We start from the raw sequence: 19,696 nt of genomic DNA, 5'->3' as shown, positions 1-19,696 counted from the left end.
AGGACAGAACGCAGAGAGAAGATGTTCGTGTTTGACGTCATGGCAATTCTACAACAGAAAAATACAGAAAATAAATATCATATTCTTTTTAAATCATTTAATTAGGCCTTTAACTAAATGATGCTCCCACTGAATTCTATAATTCATGTGGGACAAGATCTACATCATACTAACCCTTGAGTTAGCTTTGGCTAATACGCCCAAGTTTTAGTATGATCGGTAGGTAACGATTACCAATTACATCTCTATGCAACTCTTGTTTATAGGATCAAGATCAGCATTGATATTAAAACTCGAGTTAGCTTTGGATAATACGCTCGAGAATTAATATAAATGTGATTTTGTCCTACCTTTCCAACCGTTGGAAGAATGCCTATAGTTGTACTCGATCCAACCGAGTTAACTAGTTACTCAATATAATTGAGTTGTACTCACCCATGCGTTGATAGGCGGGACCAAGATTGTCCCTCCGTACCCTACCAAGATAGTATGCGTTGCTCTGCTTTGGCAGATTCAACAACAACATGCGATCGAGGTAGTGGTAGGTATCACGGCATGGTAGGCATTACGAGTTGACGCGATTGAGATCTAATCTAATCGTCGAGGTGTATCATATACTCGATTTAGATCTAATCTAATCATAGAGGAGGTGCATCATGTGCGCGACTTAAATCTAATCTAATCGTCGAGATGTATCATATACGCGATTGATCGAATCAAATCGTTAAGGCGCTAATTAACTACTTTACTAGCAAGCATCAAATACACACACACAAGCAATTAATTATTCTATTTGTGATTAGTCATGGCCCTACTACGATCTTCTCAAGCCAATGAGAAGAACGGATGGTCAACCTAGGTCAACAGCTTCTCAAGCTCCTCCCTTTGACCACCTTGTGTTGCTCGCGCCCTCCTCGTAACTCCGTCTCGTGTGGACCTTCCACGGCTCCAATTCTGTACATTACAATTTTGAAACTCGAGTTACATTCGAGTCTAAACTAATTTACAACAAGAATAAATGTAGAAAGGCACGACGCGCAGGTCGCGTATCAAGAATACAACACACATAATCACATAACGGCACGCAAGCGGTATTATGAATTACAACACAAATATATACCAATCCAATTGGATTTTTTTGGGCCATGATTATCAAAAATTATACATAATTCTAAATTATGTAATTTCCATAATTTTCTGTAATTTTAATACTAATATTTTACAATTTTTACGAGTAAAATTTTTCGGCGGTCTCGTTTAGCGATTTTCGGGCACAATCGCGGAACGAATCCCCTTGCGGGACCAGGGGCAGCGCCCCTACCCACGATCTAACCATCGCGAGTGTCCCTAAGCGATCCAACAGCGCCTTAGCCCGCTGTCCCAAAAAGTTTTGGGGCGTAACCTTGCCGTTTCGGAAAAATCTTCCCGGTAGTCGAAGCCTACAAGTGTCGAAACACTTGTGCTTCGCTTCTACGAGAAAATTATCCATAAAAACCATAAAATACCAAAAATTACAGAATGTTACAGAATCTATATTTTTAATAAAAATACAAACTAAACTCGTACAAGACTTCGTACGTGGCTCTGATACCACTGTTGGGTTTTTCGGGCCGCGAAAACCGCTTTTTCGCGTCGCGGAAACCCCGAAACCCCCATGCCAACGGATCCATGCGAAGAGTATAGAACAAAAATTTACATGTACGAGTTTACTAACTAGATCTACACTTAGATCTACATGTTTAGAAAGTTACCCTTATTGCGTGCTCTTTGCAAATCCCGCTCGTCCAAGGTATGCCGGATCTCGAGTGTGTTCAAATGTACACACCTCTAGTAGTATCCACACGAACAAGAAGTGTTCTCTAACACTCAAGGATGGAGAAGAGAACACCACAAGTGTGCTAGCACTTCTTGATGCTCTCGGATAGGATTGGAAGATGAAGAAAGGAAAAGAAGAGAACACACTCCTCTAAAAACTCTATGTGACTTTCACTAACTTTTCTTCTTGGATTAGATTCACTCTCCTTTCTTCTCCCTTGCTTGAAACCCACGACCAAGAGAAGAGAAGGAGCAAAAAGAGAGCTTGAGGAAGAAGATGATGTGAATGTGAGTGAATGAAAAATTCATTCTCATTCAAAACCAAAAAGGTAACCCCCATTCTCATTAAATGTGGTCATTAAAGAGAATAGATTTGTAACCCCCATGGGGTGGCACACTTTGATGATGTGCCACATCATCATTAGTCCTCCTAATGCCAAATCACTAATGATGTGGCAAATAGTCAAGTCAAACTTGACTCTTCCTCTTCCTCTCAAGTCAAGTCAAACTTGACTTAATCTCTCTCATGGTTGATCTAATCCAACCATTTAATTCAAGCCAATTTAATATAATAAATCTAATTCATTTAATTATTAACTTGAGTCCAACTCAATTAGCCCAATTAGGATTACTCTTAATCCAATTTGATTCATCACATGAATCTAATCCTCTTAGTTCATCATATGAACCTAATCTCCATCCACATGTTCTTTGTGTGTGACCCAATAGGTTCTTGTAACGTTGGCAATGCCCCTAAACCCATTTAGGACCATAAGTAATAAGCGGTATCTAGCAATACATCATTACTACCCAAGTTACAAGAATGTTGAGATCCAACATCACCTTGTGACTACTAATTGTGACTCCTCTCAATATATGACAAGTGTCCTTCTATCCAAGACATCTAGATTGATCAATGTGAGGCATAGACCGTGTCATCCTCTAATCAATCTAAATCTTGAACTCCAAGTAGACTCACTAAAATAAATGAGCTCAATATCTCATATTGACTCATTTGGGCATGGCCATGCACTTCGTGGTCTCACTCTATCAAGAATACCGATGTCTCTCCCGTCATATAGGAGGGATAGATCCCATCTACATCACTCACATCCCTCTGCATAATTCGTTACATACCCAGTAATCGGCTTTATAGTCCACCCAGTTACGAGTGACGTTTGACGAAACTAAAGTACATAACTCCTTATGTAGGGATCCATGGTGACTTTAGGTCCAAGGACTAGTAGTCATACTAATAGCCACATGAGAAAGTATATGACACTCATATAACGATCCATGATACTTTCTCATGGTGGGTCATTCAGTATACATTCTCTAATGCATACCCATGTGTCAACTTAATATCTCTATATCCATGACTTGTGAGATCAAGTCTTCGAGTTGACCTACATGCTAGTCTTATTGCATTAACATTGTCCCTGAATGTTAATACTCGACTAGGAATGGTTAAGAGTAGTGTTCCCTATATCATCTCACTATCGGTTCAACTAACCGAATGATATAGGTGAGAACTGTAGGACCGATGCGGCCGGGTAGAAAGGGGGGGTTGAATAGCCCTGAAAAATCAAACACAACCCTTTCTCGTACGATTAAGCTGACACATAAAAAGTAGATTAAAATAGAAAATAAAGCATAAAACCGAGGCACCGAATTTGACTTGGTTACAACCGGGGAGGTTGTTAATCCAAGGATGAAGATCGCACTAAGAGCTCCTTCAGGCGGAGAAGCCTCGTTTACAGCAGTGTAAGCACAGAAAGACAGAAGCTAATCTAAACAGTGAAAGCACACAAGTGTTGTTTACAATTTCTGAACTGATGAAAAGCTTCTGGACCAAGGCTATATTTATAGCCTTGGTCGGGGCGCCTGGAAAGGTTCCGGGCGCCCTGGGGGGGATAAAATTTATCCCCCAACGTTCAGATCGAGATAATTCTCGATCTGGTCAAACTTACTGTTCCGGGGGCCCGGATGGATTCCGGGCGCCCCGGACCTCGAAAGTCAACATAGTTGACTTTTTCATCCGGGACCGCTTCTCTGGTTCAGTCCCGCTTCGGTCCGGTTCTTCCGCTCCGGATCCGCTTGATTGGGTGATCTCTGCTATCCGGAATAGGGCTCACCCGAACCCTACTTCCGGTCTTCTCGAGCGGGCTTCCCTCCGGCTTCTCGTCCCTCGGAACCGCCGCGTGTTTCCTTCTCGTCCGCCAGCGTACTCATCCGCAGTCTTCGTCCCTCGGATCGCTAGCTGCGTCTCTTGCTCCCCGAGCAATCTTCCGCTCCGGCTTTCGTCCCTCGGAACCACCGCACGCTTTTCCTTCTCGTCCGCCGGTGTACTCTTCCGCAGCACCTCGTCCCTCGGACTACTGTCCTTCTCGCTAGCTGCGTCTTCCGCTCGAATACCTGTGTTCCTAAGCTCCTGCTTACTTAGACACAAGGTTAGAAAACAACAGAACCTAACTCAACTTGTTGATCACACCAAAACCAACCTTGGGGTTCCAACAATCTCCCCCTTTTTGGTGTGATCAACCCAAGTTAAGCTAGGGTTATCTAGACAAAAAATAAAGTAACTAAATTTACAATTTAGTGCACAAAGATAGAAAAAAAAAATAGTTTTAGGCTACCTCCCCCTAGACTTGTACTTATCCTTCTCCCCCTTTGATCACAAAAAAAATGGGGTTCCAAGGAAAAATCTAAGGGTTAAAGACTTAGAAAATTTTGAAAAGCTACCTGAAAAAAAATTTCTAAGTCAAAAGATTCTAAGTTAGAAAAAGAATTTGCAATCAATAAAACTTAATTAACTGTTTTAAAAAATATTTTTGAATCAAAAGCAGAAAAAATTCTAAGTAAAAGATTTTTATTATTATTTTTTTTTAAAGATTTTAACTTAAGAAAAAAAAATTTTTGAAAATTTTTTTCTAAAAACTCTAAGTAAAAATTATTTTTGAAAATAGAATTTAAAAAAATATTAAAAAAAAAATTAAGTCAAAATTTTGAAACATGTTTGAATAACTTTTTTTTTTTAAAAAAAACATTAAGTAATTCTCGTATTAATGCTTTATTAATTAATCATTTATTTCAATATTGGCTTCTAGGCAGTGGCGAGGCACTAGGCCTTCTTGGTTATTGGAGCAACAACCACTTTCTAGTCAAAGCCTATAAAGAAATTTTTGTTTAATTTTCTCACTTAAAGCGCTAACTTTGATTTTAGAATTTACACTAAGCAAGATTTAGGAACCCAATAAAGGTTCCAACCTACTGGATTAACTAAAAATTTCTTAGGGACATATTTTCTAGAGATATTTTTAATTTGTCCCTGGTGATATCTATAATACCAATTCAAATTATTGAACCTTCTAAAATCGGTTTTAGATGAGCAAGCAAAGTTTTTCAAGTTTTCTACTTGAATTTTTAAATTTTGAATTTCTAATTTTAATTTTTCATTTTCTAAATTTGATTTATCTAGCATTTCTAACGGACAAGATGTAGCTAATATTGCTTTTAAATCTTTATTTTCATTTTCTAATTTGCAGCAATCTTTTGTTAAAATTTTAATGAATTTAAACATTTTATCAGGAGGAAAAGATCGTACCTCACTTACCTTGTCGATCTCGTTGTCGGTTTCTCCCCCTGAACTGCTGCTCTCTTCGGACGTGGCTCCCCCTTCATCGATGCTTTCGATGCTCATTTCGGAAGAGCTTGACTTGCAGTCGTCGTCTTGATGACTCGCCATTAACGCGAGCCCGGAGAACTCCTCGACTTCCGATTCCGACGACGTATCGTCCCACGTCTCTTTTAAGGCCTTGCGCTTTTGGATAGGCTTCTTACCCTTGTCCTTTCCTTTGTTCTTCAGTTTAGGGCAATTGTCCTTGACGTGCCCTTCTTCATCGCAATGGTAGCAGCGGATGGTTCTTTTCTTTCTTCCCTGCGGATGGTTAGATTTCCTAGATTTACAAATATTTTTAAATCGTCTTACCATCATTACCATTTCCTCGTCGTCGAGAGAAGATTCTGACTTAGGTTCGTCTCTCGAAGCTTTAAGGGCGACATTATTCTTGGGCTCCTTCGGACCTGCACATCTTGACTCATGCACTTCAAAAGTTGAAAAGAATTCGTCTAATGAAATTTTTTCTAGATCTTTTGAAATGTAAAAGGCATCTACTAGTGATGCCCATTTTGAGTTTCTAGGAAAGGAATTTAGGGCATACCTTAGCGAATCTCGGTTACTTACCTCTTCTCCGAGATTCGTAAGTCTAGTGATGAGTTCCTGAATCCTCGAGTGTAGATGTGCAATTGTTTCACCTTCTTCAAATCGGAGGTTTGTAAGCTGGTTACGAAGTAAATCCCGTCTTGCAAGTTTGGCTTCGGATGTTCCTTCGTGTAACTCAAGGAATTTCTCCCAAAGCTCCTTTGCCGAGTTGTAGGTACCGACTCGATTGACTTCTTGTGTTGGAAGTACACTTAGCAGATGGAATTCTGCTTTCTTGTTTGCCACGTGGTCAGCCTGCTCCTTCTTTGACCATTGATTTCTTGCTTTGCCCTCTGGTGCTTCATAGCCAAATTCCATTGTTAGTAATAAATCATAATCTGTTTCAAGAAATACCTCCATTCGCTTTTTCCAGCTAGCGAAGTCCCCTTCGAATTTTGGTGCGTGGATGTTAGATCCGGCCATCTTGTTGCTTCGTTCGGCGGTTAGTCCTCCTGAAGCGACTCGGCTCTGATACCACTTGTAGGACCAATGCGGCCGGGTAGAAGGGGGGGTTGAATAGCCCTGAAAAATCAAACACAACCCTTTCTCGTACGATTAAGCTAACACATAAAAAGTAGATTAAAATAGAAAATAAAGCATAAAACCGAGGCACCGAATTTGACTTGGTTACCACCGGGGAGGTTGTTAATCCAAGGATGAAGATCGCACTAAGAGCTCCTTCAGGCGGAGAAGCCTCGTTTACAGCAGTGTAAGCACAAAAAGACAGAAGCTAATCTAAACAGTGAAAGCACACAAGTGTTGTTTACAATTTCTGAACTGATGAAAAGCTTCTGGACCAAGGCTATATTTATAGCCTTGGTCGGGGCGCTTGGAAAGGTTCCGGGCGCCCTTGGGGGGATAAAATTTATCCCCCAACGTTCAGATCGAGATAATTCTCGATCTGGTCAAACTTACTGTTCCGGGCGCCCGGATGGATTCCGGGCGCCCCGGAGGGGTCCGGGCGCCCCGGAGGGGTCCGGGCGCCCCGGTCAGTTCCGGGCGCCCCGGTCAGTTCCGGGCGCCCCGGACCTCGAAAGTCAACACAGTTGACTTTTTCATCCGGGACCGCTTCTCTGGTTCAGTCCCGCTTCGGTCCGGTTCTTCCGCTCCGGATCCGCTTAATTGGGTGATCTCTGCTATCCGGAATAGGGCTCACCCGAACCCAACTTCCGGTCTTCTCGAGCGGGCTTCCCTCCGGCTTCTCGTCCCTCGGAATCCTTCTTCGTCCCTAGGACTCATCCATGTGTCGTCCCTCGGATCACTAGCTGCGTCTCTTGCTCCCCGAGCAATCTTCCGCTCCGGCTTTCGTCCCTCGGAACCACCGCGCGCTTTTCCTTCTCGTCCGCCGGTGTACTCTTCCGCAGCACCTCGTCCCTCGGACTGCTGTCCTTCTCGCTAGCTGCGTCTTCCGCTTGAATACCTGTGTTCCTAAGCTCCTGCTTACTTAGGCACAAGGTTAGAAAACAACAGAACCTAACTCAACTTGTTGATCACACCAAAACCAACCTTGGGGTTCCAACAAGAACCTTCTACTCAAGGACGCTATTATACTTAGTTTATTTTGCACTAATACAAGTAAGTATAATAACCAAAACAAATGCCTTTATTTATATAAGAATATGATACAATAAGTCCATAATACAATCATCAAATGATTGGCTCTAGGGCTCTAACTAACAGATTCCACAAACAAAAATTTGTAGTACTTAGACTCCGGGGCAAGCAATCATATATGCGGGCGTAAAGATATGTTTGCTGAGTTGGATGAAATCGTGAATGGGCAAGTCTCATTTAGAGACGCATCCAAAATCCAAGTAAGAGGCATTGGTAAGATTCTCATCAAACTTAAAGATGGAGCCCACACATACATCACTAATGTTTATTATGTGACTGACATGAAAACTAATATTATTAGTCTTGGACAATTACTTGAGAAAGGTTTTAATATGCAACTAAAAGATGGTAGTCTTCGTTTGAGAAAGCAAAGCAAACTTATTGCTCATATTCCTATGTCTAAAAATAGGATGTTTTCTCTTGATATTAAGCATGTTACTACAAAATGTTTAAGTGCATTCATAAAGAATAGTACATGGCTATGGCATATGAGGTATGGGCATGTGAACTTCAGTGCTCTAAAGCTTCTCTCAAGCAAAGGAATGGTGAATGATCTTCCTCATATTAATACCCAAGATGATATTTGTGAAGGATGTGTTCTTGGCAAACACCCTAGAGCAGGTTTTCCAAATAAATCGCACAACCGAGCTAAGAAGCCTCTTGAACTCATTCATACAGACATATGTGGGTCAATCACTCCGAGCTCCTTTGGAGGTCGTCGATATTTTCTAACCTTTATTGATGATTTCAACAGGAAAACTTGGGTCTATCTTTTGATGAATAAAGACGATGCTTTTAAGAAGTTCAAGGAATTCAAAGGATTGGTATAAAATCAATCCGGTTATACTATCAAGGCAATGCGGTCAGATCGTGGTGGTGAATTCACCTCAAATGTCACGCCCCGAGGAGTCCCCGCCAGATGAAAATCCGATAGCATCTCCCCTGTACCAGTGACAATATGAATCCTAATACATATATCCATATACTCGGCCCACACGGCCGGAACAATACAATACAGAAAAAGAAAAAAATCCACGCAGTTATAATGCAACCTCCGGTTGACAACAGATATTACTAAAAGAACACAACGATATAGAAATCATCACAGATAACCTACTCCACTACAATGAGGAAAACAAACTCCATGACGTAATGTAAGTACCACAGCAGAAAACAAGAGTAGCAAACCCAAATGCTTGACATAAAGTCCACAAATACAACCACACAGTCTATAGTACAACAAAACTCAACAAGAAACTAAAAGTATAAAAACTAGAATCCGTCACGATAAAAGGGGCTAGAGACTGAAATCTCCCGACGACCGCAACCTGAAATGGTAATATCAACGGGGTGAGTTCAATGAACTCTGCAGGTAACCAATAGATATGTACAATAACATATAACTACCAGCAATAACCTAAAGTACGGTCTCCTAAATCATATAATAAAATGCATAACTGAATAAACTGTAGAAACCAACAATAGGCATATAATACAATTTCATGAAACAATAATAAGAAATGCAAAACTAAAATAAACTATACTCACCAGCAAGTTCTATCTGAGCATATAACTGTGAACATACAACAGGTAAAGTTAGTTAGACCAAATAAGAATGTATCATGTATGCATGTCAATAATATGCAGTCATCAAAATGCATCATCCAATATGTAACAATCAGATACAATAAATGCAATCTGTGCATATGATGTAATATGACATGGTCAACCCTGACGTCAGTCAACCATCTCACATGCGATGGTGAGATCGAGTGGGTAGGACTATGACAACCGTGCACTCTGCCATCACTACTCCTGAGTGACCGAATGAACGGGATACTGTCGGAGTACACCTATCCTCCTACCTCAAACATAGTGAGGGAGCACAATGCTCTCATCTCCCTAAGATAATCCAGAGGAGGGATCCCAGTCCGCTACCACACTGCGTCATGGATTATGATGAGCCGTCCGGCTCCTGAGGAACCACTGATGATGGGCACGATGAGACTTGGAGTGATTGCGATTGATTGAGTCATGAGATTCCTTAGCCATTTTTTCATCTTCATGTTTAGAAAATCCTACAAGGGAATTGGGAATTGGGTAAAGACAGATTACGAATATCATACATTAGTTCAATCTTTGTGTTTCCTATCAAATTACCACCTGCATGATGTATTGCTCAGCGTATGTACCAGTTATTGCAGAGCTCTGTCCAGAGACTAACAATGCAATGGCATAAACAGTTGAACTAGACTTTCCAAGGACATCCTGAAAAAAAATGGAGCAGTGTTGAAATTGACACACTTCTTCTAAAAATGGTGGAAAAGTTAGTCCTTCACAAGATAGTAAAAAGGAATGAACAACGAAAGATCAGTAATAAAGATCATCATCTCTGACATGTAATAAAAAAATTATTCTTTTTGACAATCGCATATATAGTTTCAACCTAAAAACTCAGTACGAACAAAAATACGTATTTTTGTTTATATTGACAAAAATACTACATCATTATTCTATTGATTGACAACAATTCAAGGGAAAATCTAACATGTAAGTATAATTATATAAAGAAGCTATTGTAAAACTTGAGTCAAATTGCTAACTTGGATATTGAACCTTTGAATGACTGCAATAATGTCCCTCTTTAGCACTATAGTTTCTTCAATAAAGCTACTTGTTATATATATATTTAAATACACACTTTAAAATTTAAACAATGTTAAATAAGGTCCAATGCATTATAAACCAAAAATTATAACAAGTATGAGGTCAAAAAAATATTGAACAACAGACATAAATCTTAAATGAATTTCATATGCTAAATAAACTCCATCAAGAAGCTACTATTTGATTAAAGGATAAAATTTCTAGTCTTAGTGAAAGTGCAGGCTCAACTTGCAACTTTAATCAACTTATTCAAGCAATAGTGAATACAACTTGATCAAGGGCTTCATGTAATTCCCACTAGTGGGTGATTCTTAATCAACAATTATTATCTCAAAGGAGGGATCAAGGGATTCTCGGATAAATCTATTGTAGCATTGCATAAACTAAGCTCTGATAGGTCTTGTTTCACCATCAAGTTTCTGGAAACAAAATAAAACCATTAGTGTGTTTAAGAAAACAAAGATTTCTAATCTACTTATTTGTCAAGCGCCCAAGAGGTATGAGTTTCATCAAGACTAATAATCTGTGAATAAAGTCAATAGGAGATGAAGGACTAAGATTAAGGACACTTTCAAAGAGGAACAATTATAACGTCAAGCAGAGGGAAAAATATAGAATTAAGTATTCAAATTATACAGTAGCCCAGCACAAGTGACACAATAGACTTCTTCCGAGACAACTAAGATATTAACAGACTTATTTTGCATTCATTTCTATCTTAAGAATGTTCCATTAAGAGGGAAAAAGCTAAACTAGATGCAAACTAACCTTTCCATTTGTCATTGCAAGTATTTATTCAATCCGCTCGATCTCTATGACTAGTAAAATGAGAAGACAATCAGAAATAATCATAAGAAATCTAATACATAAAAGAGTATAAAGGAATCTGACAATGTTTACTCGCATTGGAAGAATAAATTATATCATTGGATTATAGCACCAGAAAAACATGCTAATTACATCAATTTTCAATCTCTAAAGTCAACACAAGGATGTGCTTACCAATCTGGAACCACATAGTATACAACCGTAAATACTGGGATGACTCTACACCACAATTTAACAATCCTCGACAGATGGTCAAAGATCTTGCTAGTCTTCTAGGTATGCATTAGGGGGCAAGTTGCACACATCTATATTGAGACCTTGTTCTAAGACAGCACAAAAGTGCCCATGAACGTAGGTTAGGCAACTATGTTTAGGGTTTTGAGACATGGTCAAGTTTTGCAATAGGTCATGGTTTCCATCATTGAAACCTGCACCTTGTGTCCTAATATTTAGTGCCTCATGCAATCTTTTTTATTAGGGAAGATAGGTTAGACAATATTACACGTTGAGCTACTAACTCAAAGTTGATAAAAGAAACAAGAGTCTAAATTTTCTAGCCAGAGATATCCAAAATATATCATCATACGCTTGATTCATGATCACATACCCAACCACACGAAGTATGATTTCTATCTTTCAGACATGTAGTTTTTGTTGTTATTGATTAAAAACTAACTTTGCTTCTATAAAAAAAGTTGGTTTTTAGTCATGATCATGAAGCTGACTTATCAAGTGAGTAGCCATTTTGAATGGAATTGCTCCAACTCAGTTAGCTAAACTCTAAGTCATTGATGAGCATAAGGGAAACTATAGAAGTTAAGGTACACCACACCCATAATCTCACATGGAATAGTGGGATTGTGCTGATTATATTGAGGAAGTGCTCTCTCCCAAATTAACAAACATTTTTGGATGGCTAGGTTTTTCCTTGCTTCAACAACAATGCATGTTGATATTTTTCACAAGTCGCTTCACTAAAAAAGGGTTAATAACCATTCTCTAGCAACTAGATCATAGTACAACTCGGAGGAACCAGTAATAGAAAACAATATTACTCACTGACCCATTGCAACTTCCATTACTCACTGACCCATTGTAATAGAAAACAATATTACACCACAATGACCAGTCACTATCATTTGAGTTGCCATTTGCACTCTTACCTCTTCTCAAATTCAACAGCAGTCAAACAAAAATGGGACCTCATAAAAGCTCAATATATGTAAGTTTACTCAGATAATTTATATTTGCAAGTGATAATTAATAGAGTAAATGACTATATATATTTGCTGTGTAGATCATTGTGGTGTCATGGATTCTTGGTTTGCTTCTGGTAGCAATCAACATCTACTTCTTAAGCACCAGCTTTGTCAGTTGACTCATTGATAGAAGCCTACCAACAGTTGCTAACGTTCTCATCAGCATCATTGTTTTCCCTCTCATGGCAGTGTACATTCTTGCTGTGATCTACTTAACCTTCAAGGAGACTGAAGTAACATTCGTCGACCCATTTAATTCTTCACATGTTAACATAGAGAGTGGTTGTTCATTTCAAGTTGATGGAATGAGTAGATCTGAAGTTGCACCCGTCAGAGAGGATCGTGCAGATATTCCCCTCCCTGATTAGATAATTAAGGTTCCAGTTACTCGGATGTTGGTACTGATTCCTTCATAAGTTAGTTCTTCTTCGGCACCAACTTCATATTGTTCATTAGTTGTAAATAGAGTTTATTTGTATTGGGATAAATTTTATTTGAACATGAGATATGTTTCCTCTTTTGTAATTGTAATTCTTGTATAACTAACATTTTGAATAATATTGATGTGGGGAATATTCTTTCTTGATTATGATTCTTTATTATATATTAAAATTGAAATATGATATATTGGTATTAAAAGATAATAATTTAAAAGATAACGGCTTAAAATCATTATTGTTGTCTATCACCCTCAAAGACAACGGTTAAAAACCGTTGTCGTAGCCCCAAAAATGGTTGTAATTGGTAGAAAAATGCTCTAAAAACAACAGTTTTAAACCATTGTCTTTTCATTCAAGGACAACGGTATAAAACTGTTGCAAAACCGTTGTCTTTTCATTCAAAGACAACGGTTTAAAACGGTTGTCGTAGCCCCCCACTTTTAACAACACTGTCAATTACAACGGTTTTAAAGGGCCTACGACAACAGTTTTTAATCGTTGTCTTTTAATATTTTTGTTGTAGTGAGCGCAAGTACCACCTGATACGAGACATCGTCAAGCGAGGAGAAGTTGTCGTCGCCAAGATTGCATCAGCAGATAACCTGGCAGTTCCTTTCACAAAGGCCCTTCCAGCGAAAGCTTTTGATCGGCATGTGGAGGGGATGGAAATCAGATGTATGGCAATAGATATGGCAGCTTAGTCTTTTAGTATAAGTGGGAGATTGTTAGAGTGTATACTAAAATCCTAGCTTTTGTAAACATTTATTTTTTGAAATAAAAGAAATCACATTGGTCAATATCTGTATTTATTTGTTAAATGTAATTGTTCAATTAATTTATATAGTAGATAACATGGAGTGTGGTGTCACACTCAGAAGATCATGTTGTCAGTTCTCTATAAATTATAAACAGTTGCTCACAACTAAGATAGAAAGGAACAAACTATCAGAATAGTCGTAGTGTAATTAAGTATTAGTTTATCTTGACTAATAAATTAAACTGATACACTTTAAGTGTATTGAGTAGGATCATTTAGGTAAGTTCTTTTTGTACTGACTTAGTAAAAGAACTAGACCTTAGTTATTATGGAAGTGTGTGTTCTTAATCCTAATATAATAACAAGCACATATATTTAATATTTATTTCTTTGACTTGTCGAAGGGTGAGGTTTAGCTCGATAAATCAATATGCCCGATAAGTTGGGAAATGATATTACTTATATAGTGTGTTGTTGATTATAGAAGGAATCTGTGTCCTAGTTATCTAGGTTAAGAATGCCCCCAAGAGGAGCTCATAAGGATTGTCATGTTAAACTCTGCAGGTGGACTTAGTCCGACATGACAATAAAGTTAAGTGGTACTACTCTTGGAGCTAGATATTAATTAAGTGAGTTGTCAGTAACTTACTTAATTAGTGGACATTCGTAATCTTAAACACAGGGAGACTAACACACTTATAATAAGAAGGAGAGCATAATGTAATTTGGGATTGGTGCGGTAGTGCGGTAATAACTCTCTAGTGGAATGAGTTATTATCCATGAACTTGAGTTGTGTGTTCGGGGCGAGCACGGGATACTCAAGCTCATCGGAAGGTCAAAACCAATTTCTCCTCTAGATCCCTGTCGTAGTCTCATTATAGCCTCAAGTCCATCCAAATGTAAGGCTCTTCTTGGTGTCCAAGAATTGGGCCGGTCCAATGCTTGGTGACCAAGCAAGGGTCGGCCACATCCTCTTTATAAGGGCCGACCCTTTGCTTGGTGACCAAGCATGAAGGGGCCGGCCACAATATTCAAACAAGAAGGGTTGTTTTTGAATTTTTAAAATCTTCTCTTCGTAGAAAACTATAAGTTTTAAAAGAGAGATTTTAATTTTAAAAACTTTCCTTATTTGAATTTGGCCACATGTTTCAATAGAGAGTTTTAAAAGTTTTAAAACATTCCTTTTTTAACCATCCTCATGGTTTAGAAAAAAAGGAAGATAAGTTTTAAAATTAAAATTTTCTATCATCATGTTAAAAAAGGAAATTTTATAAGAGAAGTTTTAAATTTTAAAACAAGGTTTTAATTTTTAGAACTTTCCTTTTTTAACTCCTACTTTAGGAAAGAGAACTTGTAAATTTTATAAGAAGATTTCTTCTTGTAAAATTTTTAAAAAATATATTTCCTTATTCCTATTGATGAGGTGGCCAGCCACCTTGCTTGGTGCCCAAGCAAGTGGCCGGCCATAATAAAATAAATAAAATCGTCACAAAATCAAAATTGGTGATTGATTCAATCAAGAGGAAAGAAAAGGAAAAATAAAAAGGAAAAAGGAAAAATTATAGAATGATTTTAATTTTTGTAAAAAGTTTTTCCTTATTTGCCTTGGGAAAGTAATATAAAAGAAGGGGTGAGGGGGCTTCATGAGATACAACTCTTATTCTTTTGCTTGGAGATCTCAAGTGGCTGGCCCTCTCTCCCTTCTCTTTTCCCTTTTGCTCTCTTCTCCTTGGTGGTGGTGGTGGCCGGATTTTAGAAGAAGAGGAGGAAGCTTTTGGTTGGTGTTCATCTTGGAGGATCGTCACCCACACGATGTCCAAGGCGAGGCGAGGAATACGACAGAAGATTTTGAGGTCATTAGCTTAAAAAGAGAAGGTATTGTAGGACCGTTGGGCCGGCTAGAAGGGGGGGTTGAATAGCCCTGCAAAAATCAAAACACAAACACCCTTCTCGAACTCTTAAACTAACACTTGTAAAATAAGAGAAATAAATAAAAGCAGAAAAGTAAAAGGCACATCGAGATTTACTTGGTTACAACCGGGAAGGTTGTTAATTCAAGAAAGCGTAGCACTAGTATCTCCTTCAGGCGGAGAAGCCTTTTACAGCAATGAAGCGCACAATAGAAGCTTAAAACAGAAAAGCGTACAAGTGTAGAAAGAATGCTTGAGTTCTCAGTTGATTAACAGCTTCTAGACCAAGGCTATATTTATAGTCTTGGTCGGGCCGCCTGGAAGGGTTCCGGGCGCCCTGGGGGGAAAAAACTTTATCCCCCAACGTCCAGAACGCGAAAGACGTGTTCTGGTCAAACTTCACGTTCCGGGCGCCCCGGACTGTTCCGGGCGCCCCGGGCTGCACCGGGCGCCCCGGACAGTTCCGGGCGCCCTGGAGGAAAAAGTCAACTCTGGTTGACTTTTGCGTCCGGGACCTCTGCTCCGGATCCGCTTACTTGGGTGATCTCTGCCATCCGGAAAAGGGCTCACCCGAACCCAACTTCCGATCTTCTCAAGCGGGCTTCCCTCCGGCTTCTCGTCCCTCAGAATTGCCGCGTGTTTCCTTCTCGTCCGCCAGCGTACTCATCCGCAGTCTTCATCCCTCGGTCGTCGACCTTCTCGCTAGCTGCGTCTCTTGCTCCCCGAGCAATCTTCCGCTCCGGCTTTCGTCCCTCGGAACCACCGCGCGCTTCCTTCTCGTCCGCCGGTGTACTCTTCCACAGCACCTCGTCCCTGAGACTAGCCTTCTCGCTAGCTGCGTCTTCCGCTCGACTACCTGTGTTCCTAAGCTCCTGCACACTTAGACACAAGGTTAGAAACAACGCAGGACCTAACTTAACTTGTTGATCACACCAAAACAACCTTGGGGTCCAACAATCTCCCCCTTTTTGGTGTGATCAACCCAAGTTAAGCTAGGGTCAAAACTAGACATAAAATTAAAACAAGTTATTGCAATAATGTGCAACAAAATTAAATTTCAAAAATTTTCAATTTTCAATTTCTACCTCCCCCTAAACTTATACTAATTCTTCTCCCCCTTTGATCATAAAAAAATGGGGTTTAAAAAGAACTAAGGGTTAAAGACTTAGAGTAAAAAAAATTTCTTAAAGACTTTAAGCATAATTTTTCAATTTCAAAATGGTCTTTTAACTTAAACAAAAATTGTCTTATGAAAATTTTTCTAAATTAACAAAAAATGAGAATTTTTCTAAATTACTTAAGCAGAAAATTTTTCTAAGTGAAAACTTTAAGAATTTTTCTAAGTGAAAATTTGACTTTGCCAAAAAGTATTTTTCTAAGTATAAAAATATTTTGAAAAAATGTTTTTTTTTAAAAACTTTGAAAGCATTAATTAATTCTAATTTTAATGCTTTGATAGAAAGTTAATTAAACATTTATTTCAATATTTTGGCATCCAGGTCGTGGCGAGGCACTAGGCCTTCTTGGTTATTGGAGCAACAACCACTTCCTTAGACAAAACCTCATAGAGAAATTCATTGTTTAATTTTCTCACTGAAAAGCGCTAATTTTAATTAAATTTTAAAACTTAGACTAAGCAAGATTTAGGAACCCAATAAAGGTTCCAGCCTACTGGATTGATTAAAAATTTCTTAGGGACATATTTTCTAGAGATATTCTTAATTTGTCCCGGGTGATATCTATAATATCAATTTAAATTTTTAAATTTTCTAGAATTAGATGAACATGCATGGTTTTTCAAATTATCTACTTGAATTTTCAAATCATTATTTTCAAGTTTCAATTTTTCATTTTCCAATTTTGATTTATCTAATTCTTCTAGAGGGCAGGATTTAACTAAGATTATTTTTAAATTTTTTATTTCTTTTTCTAATTTACAGCAGTCTTTAGTTAATAACTTAACAAATTTATAAAGTTTATCGGGAGGAAGTGAACGTACCTGACTTACCTTGTCGAGTTCGTTTTCCGTGTCTCCCCCTGAACTACTGCTTTCCTCTGACGAAGCTCCCCCTTCATCGATGCTCTCGATGCTCATTTCGGAAGAGCTTGCCTCGCAGTCGTCGTCTTGATGACTTGCCATTAGAGCAAGTCCGGAGAATGCCTCGACTTCTGACTCCGACGACGTATCATCCCACGTCGCCTTTAGGGCTTTTCGCTTTTGGATAGGCTTCTTACCCTTTTCCTTGTTCTTGTTCTTCAGCTTGGGGCAATTGTCCTTGACGTGCCCTTCTTCGTCGCAGTGGTAGCAGCGGATCGTCCTTTTCTTCTTCCCCTGTGGATGGTTAGTAGATCTGGATTTACAAAGCTTCTTGAATCTTCTTACCATCATTACCATTTCCTCGTCATCGAGAGAGGATTCCGACTCTGGTTCGTTTCTCGAAGCTTTGAGGGCGACGTTATACTTGGGCTCCTTCATTCCTACACATCTTGACTCATGCACTTCAAAAGTAGAAAAAAATTCTTCTAACGAGATCTTTTCTAAATCTTTAGAAATATAAAAGGCATCTACTAGTGATGCCCATTTTGAATTTCTAGGAAATGAATTTAGTGCGTACCTTAGCGAATCTCGGTTACTTACCGTTTCTCCGAGATTCGATAGTCCGGTGATGATCTCTTTGATTCTCGAGTGCAAGTGCGCGACTGTCTCATCTTCCCCAAGTTGCAGGCTGGTGAGCTGATTCCGAAGCAGATCTCTTCTGGCGAGCTTGGCTTCGGAAGTCCCTTCGTGCAGCTCGAGGAACTTTTCCCAAAGTTCCTTTGCAGAGTGGTATTGTCCGATTCTGTTAACTTCTTGAGGTGGAAGAACGCTTAGCAGATGGTATTTTGCTTTGCCGTTCGCCACGAATTCAGCCTGCTCCTTTTTTGTCCATTGACATTTTTCCTTACCTTCTGGAGCTACAAAACCGGATTCCATTGTTAAAGTTAATTCAAAGTCTGTGGTAAAAAATACCTGCATCAGATTCTTCCACGTAGCGAAATCTCCTCCATATTTCGACGGGTGGATGCTTGGTCCGGCCATTATCTTTGCTTCGATTGGCGGTTAGTCCTCCTGAAGCGTCTTGGCTCTGATACCACTTGTAGGACCGTTGGGCCAGCTAGAAGGGGGGGGGGGGTTGAATAGTCCTGCAAAAATCAAAACACAAACACCCTTCCCGAACTCTTAAACTAACACTTGTAAAATAAGAGAACTAAATAAAAGCAGAAAAGTAAAAGGCACACCGAGATTTACTTGGTTACAACCGGGAAGGTTGTTAATCCAAGAAAGCGTTGCACTAGTATCTCCTTCAGGCGGAGAAGCCTTTTACAGCAATGAAACGCACAATAGAAGCTTAAAATAGAAAAGTGTACAAGTGTAGAAAGAATGCTTGAGTTCTCAGTTGATTGACAGCTTCTGGACCAAGGCTATATTTATAGTCTTGGTCGGGGCGCCTGGAAGGGTTCCGAGCGCCCTGGGGGGATAAAACTTTATCCCCCAACGTCCAGAACGCGAAAGACGCGTTCTGGTCAAACTTCACGTTCCGGGCGCCCCGGACTGTTCCGAACGCCCCGGGCTGCTCCGGGCGCCCCGGACAGTTCCGAGCGCCCCGGAGCAAAAAGTCAATTCTGGTTGACTTTTGCGTCCGGGACCTCTGCTCCGTTTTAGTCCCGCCTCAGTCCGGGTCTTCCGCTCCTGATCCGCTTACTTGGGTGATCTCTGCCATCCGGAAAAGGGCTCACCCGAACCAAACTTCCGGTCTTCTCAAGCGGGCTTCCCTCCGGCTTCTCGTCCGCCAGCGTACTCATTCGCAGTCTTCATCCCTCGGTCGTCGACCTTCTCGCTAGCTGCGTCTCTTGCTCCCCGAGCAATCTTCCGCTCCGGCTTTCGTCCCTCGGAACCACCGCGCGCTTCCTTCTCGTCCGCCGGTGTACTCTTCCGCAGCACCTCGTCCCTCGGACTACCGTCCTTCTCGCTAGCTGCGTCTTCCGCTCGACTACATGTGTTCCTAAGCTCCTGCACACTTAGACACAAGGTTAGAAACAACGCAGGACCTAACTTAACTTGTTGATCACACCAAAACAACCTTGGGGTTCCAACAGGTATAAC

The sequence above is a fragment of the Zingiber officinale genome, chromosome 8A (assembly GCF_018446385.1).
Source record: "Zingiber officinale cultivar Zhangliang chromosome 8A, Zo_v1.1, whole genome shotgun sequence".
NCBI lineage: Eukaryota > Viridiplantae > Streptophyta > Magnoliopsida > Zingiberales > Zingiberaceae > Zingiber > Zingiber officinale.
The sequence above is the reverse complement of the archived record's forward strand: the minus strand, read 5'-3'. Positions refer to the sequence as shown.